This window comes from Rhamphochromis sp. 'chilingali', assembly GCF_963969265.1.
Source record: "Rhamphochromis sp. 'chilingali' genome assembly, chromosome: 2".
In the NCBI taxonomy this organism is placed as follows: Eukaryota; Metazoa; Chordata; class Actinopteri; order Cichliformes; family Cichlidae; genus Rhamphochromis; species Rhamphochromis sp. 'chilingali'.
Window position 1 is genome coordinate 52,779,492 of NC_137930.1, and position 12,029 is coordinate 52,791,520.

General features: G+C 39.9%; 1 long non-coding RNA gene across 1 annotated transcript; it reads left to right on the forward strand.

Annotated features, from left to right (window-relative positions):
• The first annotated feature begins 8,388 nt into the window (after positions 1-8,388).
• On the forward strand, positions 8,389-10,093 carry LOC308391620. Its single transcript, XR_013970669.1, has 2 exons — positions 8,389-8,632; positions 9,927-10,093. It is a non-coding gene; the product is annotated as an uncharacterized lncRNA (long non-coding RNA).
• The last annotated feature ends 1,936 nt before the right edge of the window (positions 10,094-12,029 follow it).

Genomic DNA, 12,029 nt, shown 5'->3' on the forward strand with positions numbered 1-12,029 from the left:
AGTTTCCCTTTCATAAATTGAAAACACGTGTTCGGCCTTGATGATGTAAATGTTCAAAAGTGTTAATTTACTAATGAGCAGTGAGTCCATTAGACATTTGATTACATACTCTGGGCAGGAGGTAAATCAACACTGCGTCTAATTCAAACATGAGCTCTGGCCAGGCAGCTTGTTTTCTGTCCGACTGTGGTTTTCCAACAGTCAAAGTCCATGAAGTGGATTTGCTCACAACAGCCAACATATTTCTCCAATCTGCATCCCCTTGTAAAGCAAAGGAAGGAAGGCAGCGCTCACAACTGTTTGTTTTGCACTGCCCACGGTCTCACAACCCTGTAACATAAGGCCGGGCTTTCATTGCCTCTCGGCTGCATGAGCAAAAGGGAATTAGCTTTTAAAAGTTTGTTTTGTGAGAATTTTAAATAAAGAAACACTGATTTAGACCCAGATCCCCTTTCTCTCAGATGGGGTATGGCTTGTGTGGGTGGCTTTGGAAATACTGAGGCAAGCTGAACATGTTTATGTTACACTGTCCCCAAGGAGAGTCGAGCTTTGTGGTGCAGATGGATTACAGGGGGAAAAGAGCTGTTGTAGACGCTTAAAGTTCAGTGTTAATGGTGGGAGTGAAGTGGCTGTGTAGGTGTGATGTGTTCATTTCACAGGTTGCTGGCATTTCTGTACACGTCAGTGAGGGGAAAGGGGGGGATTCCCACGCCTGCCCAAAAGGGCGTTTAAAGGTACAGATTTTAAAGCTGCACACAGTGGGTCCCATGTGTAAAGGAACGCCTATAATGAGTCCACGGGGAAATATAACCCGAGTATTTTTCCACTTTTTAGCTCACTGTTTTGGTTTTGCCACGAAATTCAGTCTCACCACTTTACTTTCCACAAAACCTACTTAACCTCACCAGCACTAAACAGCAGATATAGTTAGCAAGCTAGCCGGTGAGCATAGCAGACTATTTATTAGTTCTAACCCTAACCCAAGCTGAATATCTTCTGTTTCCAGCACTAAGATAAGGTTAGAGATGCTCGAATTTACCACGACAGTGATTTCTTTTCTTTCTTGGCCAATGAATAAATAAGCTTGTCTGATTATGGTTACATTTATCATTGAGCAGTGTACTCCCATGTTTTTGCTTTAAAATGTCTGACTTGTTACAATATTACAATATTTACACCTAGCATCCACAATATGTTCCAGTGGGTTTTTTGACTGCATTTTAATTTGAAATTTTGGCTGTGTTTTACTATGTACAGGCAAAAACATTATAAAAGAACTGATTTTCAGAAATGATGATGCTGGCGTCAGTATCCCTTCCCAGTTGGTATTGGTTTTGAGGACACCTCACCTGACACTCACTGGCTAATGACGTGATTGACAAGACATGTGCTAATGACTCTAGTAATGACTATAATTTAATGTTATACTCGGAGTCTGGGTACATGAAGTCTTCAGGACAGTGTTTTTCCACTAGTACCAACTCAGTTCGACTCGACTCGGTTTCAGATGTTTCCGACTAGAAATGAGTATCACTATCGTGTGTGGGGTCGTTATTCCAATGTGGCCGAACATCCTGTGACGTCATTTGTATGCGACACAAACACCACAACAATGGAGGACGTCAAGGCAATGGTATACCTGCTGGTTTTTGGTCAGACTCAGATACCACAGTGTTGCTCTTTGTGCAGCCTTTTTCCTCGCTGAAAGATTTCAAAAAAGGCAGTTTGGATTTTTGTGAAGAAGATGCTCTCATGACTCATCGAGTGAGTCACTGACTAGCCAATCTGTGGCAGGCACTCTGACCTCACATTTTCCAATTCCTTGGAACCCCGTACAAGGTACAAGGTACTACCACCTAATGGAAAACCCTTAAAACTGAGTCTAGTCAAGCTGAGCCAAGTAGGTATCAGCGAACGGCTAAGAGAGCCAGATAAGTCGCCCCCTGCTGGTCATTAAATAGAATGCATGTTTTTTATGCTGGTTAAAACTGTGCTGAGATGCTCATCTGGGTGAAAATATGCAATATTTGTGTGGATGTATTCTCAGTATCGCTCAATGTCTAAATAGGCAACTCACTGCAAAAATGCCCATTTTCGGTTTCCAGCATGCTATCCTGGCATCTTGCAACCAAATAATATTTAAATTTAGGTTAAAAGATGGGAATAAAGTCTCATGGCCCGGGGGGGTAAAATACAGTAAAAGATGTCAATGGATTTGTTTTAACACCTCCACAGCTGTAGATATCTGTTCCCAATCAGAACTTTTCTTGTAAGAGCACACCGGCTCTCCGGTACAGTAATGAACCGCAGTGAGAGTTTGCCTATGCTGTTTGGATGGGAGTGTGTGTGTTGTGTGTATATGCGTGTGTGGGCAGGCATGCCTGAGGTTGCTGAGCCTCAGCCTTCCCCTCAACATTAATAAGGACTTCCTTCCTACCAGACAGTCAAACACCTGATCATTTACCAAGGAGGACATGCCCACGCATCCCTCAGAGCTGGCAGTCTTCAGCCTCTAATAAGGATCACTCTGTGTTCTTAAGCTGCCCATCAATCAAACTGTTCACATGCTGGACATCCATACACAAATCATGTTTTCTCTCTCTCTCCACTCCACCCCTAATGTGTTAGAGTGTGTTTGCGTGTTAGGTTTAGACTTAGATATCATGGGTGGCGACTATATCCAGAGAGACAGAGCAAGAAATAATCCCACTCGTACACAGACCACTTCAAAACTCCAGTTGGCTTCTTGTAAAAGTGTTGAGCCAAAATACACTAGGTGAAATGTGCATTTTTATGATGTGCATAACCTCTTATTTCTCCTCCTTAAATATCAAGTTTTGAAATGTTTTTTCCTTAATTGAATTAGAGTGGCTAGTCACAACTGACTCAGAGGCGCAGATGCGGTCGAGAATCACTTGACTAGGCAGTTTGCTGAACAGAAGATTGTCCTGTTTGCAGAGTTAATGCTTTTAACTGCAATCAGAATTACTCTTAAAGTTGAAGTTGAATCTAATTTTCTTTTGACAGTTGTCATGTCTGATGTCTTACTACATTGCTGGCTGTTATGAATCTGGTTGTGTTATGTTAGAGTTTCAGGGTTCATATTCTGTCTCGATACCTCCAACAATGTTTCAGCAACAATGTTTGTGCTCGCAGGCTAAGAGGGGAATAAAATATCCTTAAACTTAAATGGAAACTGACTATTCATAGCTCTTTCATCCCAGGAGTTTATCACAATGCAATTCAGGATAACTTAGTTAATCAAATACAGATCAATCAACCGAAACTCATCTGGTCTTTTGTCCTGTATCCCTCAGAATCAACAGATGCTGAATTCAATTATTACTTTTTGTGTATCAGGCAAAAAGTCAAGATGTGATCATATTGTTGGGCATAAGATTTTGTTTTTAACTAAATACAGTGTTGAAAACTGAAACAAATGGACAAAACCAGCACTAAAGCAACAGAAAGCTTTCTACATGGGAAAGAAGTTTGGGAGATGATGTCATAAATGCTTTGAGGTGGAATAAGATTTTGATGCCAAACCAAGTGCAAGAGATGCCGTTTGAGGTCGTTCTTACTGACACCTGCTGTAAATTGTTCTTTTAAAAAAAACAGAACTATCCCCCACATGAGTGAACAGTTTACCCTGTGAAGGAGTTGATAGAAATTTGTAAATTAGATTTGATACGTTTATTGTCAGTAGCTCATGAAACAGAATCCAGCTACTTTTAAAGATGAAGTCATTAGGTACACCTGTTCAATTGCTTGTTAATGCAAATTTCTAAACAGCCAATCACATGGCAGCACCTCAAAGCAATAGATGTGTAGACATGATCGAGGACACCTGCTGAAGTTCAGATGTGAAGAAAGGTGATTTGACTGCATGCAACTGCTGATCTGCTGGGATTTTCCCATATGACATCTCTAGAGTTTAAACAGAAAAAGAGAAAATATCCAGTGAACGGCAGTTCCCCTTTGATGCCAGGGGGAAAAGAGGAAAATGGCTTGACTGCTTTGAGGTGGAAGGCAACACTAATTTTAAAAAGCATTGGTTACACCCAAGGTGTGCAGAAGCTCGTCTCTGAATGTACAACGCATCAAACCTTGTATAAGATCGGCTGTTGCAGCAGAAGACAACTGGTGGCAACCGGAGGCTGAGGCTACATTTCACTCAGGTTCAATTTCAGTCTCAGTTTCTGCTGCAACGGTCAGATGGTAGGATCATGATTTAGAGTAAACAGCATGACAGCATGAATCCATCTTGCTTTGTATCAGTGGTTCAGGCTGCTGCTGGTGGTGTAATGGACTGGGGTTTAGTTCCTCTGCGCACTTTGGGCTCCTTAGTACCAAATGAAAATCGCTTAAACACCACAACCTACCTGAGTGTTGTTTTGGACTATGTCCATCCCTTTATGACCTGATCTCTGAGAAATGTTTCCAGCACCTCGTTGACTCTGTGGCACAAAGAATTTGAGCAGTTCTGAACTTAGTACTAGCAAGATGTACCTAATAAAGTGTCCAGATTGCCATCCAGACTAAAAAGATTGAGTTATAATGCCCACACACACACACACACACGCGCGCGCGCGTGCACACACACTGGCCAACCCCACTCTGTAGCTGAAGTTGCAGTCAAATATTCCTCTTAACCTCATGTTTGATAGTTGCTCCTGAAACCACGAAATTCAGTGGCCCTATCAAAGACAAACAGCACAAATCTTTATTAAGCGCAATTTCCATAATGTAGTTTCTTTTTGAATATCCCTCTGTGTGGGTTTTCCACAAATTTAAGCCCTGCTTTTCTGCAGTGCGAAGGTTCTTAGCTCTGTTTGATTAGGGCAACACACAGGAGGTCCACTGCCACGGTGTTTTCTTTACCTGGGCCCATAACTCTTAAAAACACACAAACACTTGGGTTGTAAATGACCTGTTCATCACACAGTGACAGGAGAGGTGATTCTGGACTCTTGGTGGGCCAGGTGTGCAGATCAGGACAGCTGTGGCATGCCAAGACCTGTTGGCATGGCGACGCGGGACCGTGGAAAGTTCTGGAATCTGTCGCTGCTGGCAGAGCTGAGCTTCTGAGCAGGACTGGTGTTGGCTTTGCCTCCAGCTGTTTCTTTACAGACATGCTGAACGCCAGCTAGAGCCGGGGGCCAAGATCAGCCCAGAGAGTCTGGCCACACACAGCCCACTTATACACACGCATACAGGCACCCACAGTCATACTACAAGCCCACACAAACAAACACACACGCATTTGCTGCAAGCTGCCAGTCTTTGCCAGAACAACAAAATGCAACAGATCTGTTAAAGCTCCCACAAGCTTGCTGTTACTGTTTATTTTATATTTCAAATCTAGCTTTTTTTGTGTGGTATTTGACTCCTTTCTTTTAATCGCTTTCCCTCCAACCATCTATTTTCTTTTTTGTCGCTTTGCCAGCTTCGGTTCATCCTGTCTCTCCGAAGAAACCAAACCTATTTATTCTCAGTTATTTATAGATGCTTCTTTGCTTTTTAACTTTTCTCACTTTCTAATATTTCTTGTAAGTTTTTCCATATTTTCTGTCTTATACTGGTGAAACATGACCCAGGTTTCCAATAATGACGTTGGGGTATGTACAGATGATAACTGTACACTTAAAAAAAAAAATTAGGCTTTAGACTGCTCGAAAGACTCAATTTCAGAGATTTTTTTTCCTTCTTTAAGATCTGTGTGATGTCAGTGAGAGCTACATTCCAAATATGGTCACCTCTTTAGCAGCCAATCAGAAGACAGTTAACTTTAAGGACCTAAAGGCAAGGTGGAACCAATGCAGTCTGCATAAATACCCAAAACAGCCACATCGATCGTGTTATTGGAGTTTAAATCACTTAGATCACTTTGAACTCTCAGTGGCACCTCAGTATTTGTTTGCATTGGGGAACTGAAAGAGCACCGGGGCGCAGAAAATAACTACTGATTTCTTGCAGCCAAAAAATGCCAAGATATGATTTCATGCTCTTAAACGAGAAGTGTGAATACAGCTAATTTCACACTGTCAATGAACCGAGGTGCACAAATGCTAATTATAAGATAAATAAGGATTATTTTCAATTGTTTTTAACTGTTACCAAGGAAATATATGACTTGTGAGATTAAAAATCTCTGTTGCAGCAGTGTCCTGGCCAAGATAGACAGCATTTCAATTAGCAGTGGTCACACTAACTAAAAATACACATGTATACGCATGTACACTGCAAAGCTAAGGAGAGTGAAAATATCAGAAAATGTAATTGTCCCAATCTTCTCAGGCAAAACAGGTGCAGTAATGTTGAGGCTGAAGGAAGTGTCTCCAGGTAATTTAAAATAACTTTAAATTGACTGTGAATCCAAGAATAAAAATATGGGGCTGGAAATGAGCATAATAGTCTCTTTAAAATATTTATTCAATTTATTATATTGAACTTTTGCAACTGTGAAGCACTTTGACTTTCTTTTGAGCTTATCTTGCATACGATGCCACGTAGTACTTCAATCACCCTCTGTTTTTACATGTGCTGTATGAGTAAACTGATTTGGGTAACTTTACAAAACAAACAGCAACTCATTAATGACTTAAAGTCATACTTTTAACGTGATTCCAGTCAGATTTGCAACATTAAACTTTGCTAAATATACATGTTACTTTTATTCCATATACCAGATAAACACAGCTATATCTTTCCATGCCCTACTAATCATAATGTGACAGTGTATTACACAGTGCTGTAATGTTCCCACTGTTGCTACCCACTATCACTGGTGCTTGAAACCTTTGATTGAAGTACCTTTGAAGGTGGTGTCAATGAATAATTGCTATGTTGAAATGGCTCCACCACAGAAAAATAAACTTACCATCTTTTGTTTTCTTTGTGTGGTCGATGGTAATTCATTGAGTAAAGAGGAATGGGAGGGAATTCTTTTGAGGCTCTTGTTTGCTAATTCATTACCTTCTCAAGACTGGGAAAAAGTGGCTGCGGAAATTAAAATTTATTGAAAACTATTTCAGTGGTAAAGTTGGCTGTGTTTCTTGGAGAACGTTTTGGTCATTGAGGAGCTGACCTGCTTTTGTGGCTGCGCTCAGAGGAGGAATGTGTAGGTTTTGCGGCTGGTGGAAACCTACAGTAAGAGGAACTGGTAGCATAGGCAACATATGGACTGATCAGCAGTCTTTCATGTTTAAAATGAAAACACAGGGATTCTTGTTCCTGTAGGTAAGTGGGCAATATTTTACCAGCAGAGTAGTACATTAAGTGCTAAAGTGAATTTGTCATAAGTATCATTATGCATTATTTACTTTTACTGTCTGAACTTCAGAGTCACAGGCTTCTTCAACCTAGAGATATGCTTTACTGAACAACAAAAGAAAAAACTTTTCTTTTTCTTTAGTAGCAAAGGTATAATATACACTATATGAACAAATATACCGGGCCACCAAAATATTAGAGCTACAGAAGCTGCTTGGGCATGGAAGCCCATACAGCTGATGTTAATGCCAGAGGAGGTTTATTGAGTTTTTTTCTTCATTTCTTAACATTTGTGAAAGAATGGGTCATTCTAAAGAGCTCATTGAATTAGAGCATCGTACTGTAACAGGTTACCGTCATTGCTTATAGTGTATATAGTGTCACGTCCTTTATGCTATCTGAAATTTCAAATCTGCTTCCTTTGCTGGCTTTTAGAGCAGGGATAGCTCAGTAGGTAGAGTGGTCACCATGCTCGCAAGATCGGGGGTTCGAATCCACTGACTACCTGCCATGAGGTACCCCTGAGCAACCTACACTCTGCTTCCCGGGCGCTGGATTGGTGGCTGCCCACTGCTTCACTAAGTGAATGGGTTAAATGCAGAGAAGTAATTTCCCTACAAGGATCAATAAAGTACACATATCATTATTATTTAAGTTCAACTGAAACCAACATTGAAAACAGTTAATATAAAACACTTTAGAACGTGTCTGAAATTACTGACAAAGTCAAATTCAGCAGTTTAAACACAGTTTAAAACGGTTTTTGCACACCAACAGGTTTAAAATTGTTGGATGATGGTAGACTATAATGCAGATTTTATAGTCCAAAAACTTTGTATTTAACACGGTAAAATCTAAAAGATATGATTAGGTAAGTTTGGTATGGGCAGAAATCTGTGCCATCAGAAACTGAATTTGAATAAGTTCAATTTGAATTTGAATTGCTCAGATTGAATCTGAATTGTAACTTGAATAAATGCTTTTGAAAACTGAATTTGAATTAGTCTAATTTGAAATTGAATTTATGGTTTGAAAATGATCATCACTAATTGAAATTGAATTTTATATTTTGAAAATGAATTGATTTGCTTTGAAACTGCATTTTATCCTTTAAAAATTCAGCTCTCGAATAATTTCAGTTTCACTTCTCACCATTCAGTTTCAGTTCTACAATTCAATTTCAGTTCCAAAATTCAGTTTTTTGGAACTTACATCCGGTTCCGGTTCAAGCGCAGATTAATAGAACTACGTTTTACTAGCGGACCGAAAGTGTTACTGACGGGAATCTACAGCGTCTTGAGCTGAATTAAGACTTCAGAAGTCATTCGTCATGTCGAATGACCAGCGGATAAACTCTCAGGTTGGTAATAAATGTATTACATGTATAAGAACAAGCGTCATGTTAACAAATGATAGCCGTAAGGTAACTTTTATGCTTATTGTAGCTGTTAGCTAAAAGCGCTAATTTAGCATAGTTTGCCCTGAATTCAGATTTGACAACAAATATGATCGACTGTTTCTAGTAGAATTCCAGAGTTGTCATCTTGGACCCTCTCAGAGTACCCCTCTGTATGCTTGCAGAGACCCCTACAGTAGGGAAACATGCAAAACGGTGTCCAAACCTTTGTGTTTTAGCTTTATTTATGTCTTATGCTGGGCAGACACTGTGCGATTTTTTCAGTCGCGCGATTCAGCTTCTGCTCAAACTGTACGATTGACTCGCAGGGGTTAGAAGTTCGTAGGTCACGATGCAGGTCTCACACTATACGGCCCGATGCTCTGATGCGACCCGAGTGCTCACACTGTGCGTCCATAAAATGAAGGTTATAAGAGAAATTCTGTTGCTCGCTCTCTCTCTCTGTCTTTCACTCACACAGACACACCACCACCATCAACTTTGCTAAATTGCTAATGAAAAACATTGATCAGGCAGCTGTGATTGAGCAGCAATGTAAATCCAACTATTTTCACGGTTGTTGTGGTCGTGATAATTTTGTGAGGCCACATCGAAAAGGTTCGGGTGAGCTTGCCATAGTTCTACAAGTTGTGCCTCCATCGCTTGTGTGTCCAGATCACACGCTGCACTGCCGTGCTGCGCCGTCTTTTTCGCTGACATTTGTGTTTGCGCGTGCGCAGTGTGAGAAGCTGCGGCGACACCCTCACGACCAAGCGATTGATGATCGGGAGCTGGTCGTGAGGTGTTAATCGCTTCTCGTTACCCCACGTATACTACACGACGCACGATGAAGGCCAAAATCGGGCCGATCGCCAAAACGGTCGCACGACTCAAAAATCGGCTCAAAATGGGCCAAAAATCGCACAGTGTAAGCCCAGCATAACACAGCATCCCAACTCTTTAGCTAACTTAATAACTTTAGCTAAAGTGAATAGTTAGTCTAATTCATTAGTGCAGCATTACTGGATCACCTCTGTTTGAAGTGATATAATATGATATACAACTATCACTGAAACAGCAAACTTTGTAAATAAGCAAACAACACTTCTCATTCTCTAAACGTTTGGCCACAGCTGTAGATTACACTATCAGTGCTTGTTCACTCTTGACAATAATAACATTTCTAAATTTACTTTGTGCATGTACAGGTAAACAATATCTAATATTTTATTTAAATGACTGCTTTGTCTTTGAAAAGGGTGAAGAGCCTGAGGCTGGTGACAGTCCAGTTCTACTCTAAGTACATCCTTACAGTGGCTCACAGGACTAGGCCACATTCCTGTCCTGCCAGAAGAGAAGAGAAACTTCAGAGTCTTCATGCAGTTCAACCACACCTGTCATATTCCATATGACAGGGGTCTCAAACTCCAGTCCTCAAAGGTCAAAGTGTCATGCAACTTTTCCATGCCCTCGAGGACTGGAGTTTGAGACCCCTGCCGTATGGTGTTCATGCTGTTTTCTACCCCACAGTTACAGCATGTCTGACTGCCTGTTCAGCATATGCAAAAATATATGATGAGTTTAAGCATGTGATGACTAAGGCCTTCCATTATGGTGTTTGTCATCACATGTCACAGACATCTGGATGATCATTTGGAATAAATAAAATACTAAAAACGTGTTACTTCATCTTTTATCTTTATTATTATTGTTCTTATTTTACACTTTTCATTGTTAGGCATTAGGTTTATTTGTAGTAGTCCTTTCCAACGTCTTTCCCTCTTCCATGTTACTGTGTCAGCATCTATTTGGGTTTGGAAGTGGAACAGAAAGTAAAGAAATCCAAAGTGCCATTAAAACCAGGAGAGGTTCTTATATTTCAGAAGAAGGGATTAATTCAAAAGAAATGACCTCAACGCCATATTTTATTTAGGAACCCTGGAGAGCACTTTGCAAAATAACACATTCTTATAATTTCACCCTCAGATGAGCCAAGCTACGACTGTCAGGGAAGGTGATGTAGGTACAGAGCATATGAGAGTGGTTAAGTTAATGTCTCTTGTCTAGATGAAGGCACAAGAGGGATCAATGGCAAGGCGTAGAGATTCAGTATCTTCAGTCTTCAGTGGACACTCCATTTCTGGCACAAAACACCTGTAAAAGATGGTCGATTTAGGAGGTGACCCGACAACTTCAGCCTGTCAAACATATTAATGGAGCAGTATGCTTTAAAAAAAAAAAAATTTAATTAAGCATTCACTCAGTACCCTAAGAATTATTATGGTAGTTAAACACAGTGATAGTTGTATATCATATTATATCACTTCAAACAGAGATGATCCAGTAATGCTGCACTAATGAATTAGACTAACTATTCACTTTAGCTAAAGTTATTAAGTTAGCTACAGAGTTGGGATGCTGTGTAAGACATAAATAAAGCTAAAATACAAAGGTTTGGACACCGTTTTGCATGTTTCCCTACTGTAGGGGTCTCTGCAAGCATTCTGAGAGGGTACAAGATGACAACTTTGGAATTCTACTAGAAACAGTCGATCATATTTGTTTGTCAAAGCTGAATCCAGGGCAAACTACGCTAAATTAGCGTTTTTAGCTAACAGCTACAATAAGCATAAAAGTTACCTTACGGCTATCATTTGTTAACATGACGCTTGTTCTCATACATGTAATACATTTATTACCAACCTGAGAGTTTATCCGCTGGTCATTCGACATGACGAATGACTTCTGAAGTCTTACTTCAGCTCAAGACGCTGTAGATTCCCGTCAGTAACACTTTCGGTCCGCTAGTAGAACATAGTGCTATTAATCTGCGCTTGAACCGGAACCGGATGTAAGTTCCAAAAAACTGAATTTTGGAACTGAAATTGAATTGTAGAACTGAAACTGAATGGTGAGAAGTGAAACTGAAATTATTCGAGAGCTGAATTTTTAAAGGATAAAATGCAGTTTCAAAGCAAATCAATTCATTTTCAAAATATAAAATTCAATTTCAATTTAGTGATGATCATTTTCAAACCATAAATTCAATTTCAAATTAGACTAATTCAAATTCAGTTTTCAAAAGCATTTATTCAAGTTACAATTCAGATTCAATCTGAGCAATTCAAATTCAAATTGAACTTATTCAAATTCAGTTTCTGATGGCACAGATTTCTGCCCATAGTTTGGCTACCAAACCTAGTAAAACTAATTCTTAATCCTTTTCAGGGGAATATTTTTTCTTGGCATCTAGAAAATTATGTCACAGTTCTTTGCACTGCCTATAAAGTTTTGTCTGGCTCTATTTTTTCCACTTATGGAAACAGTTGCCAATTTTCAGAGGTCTGGTCTAGGTGACCTA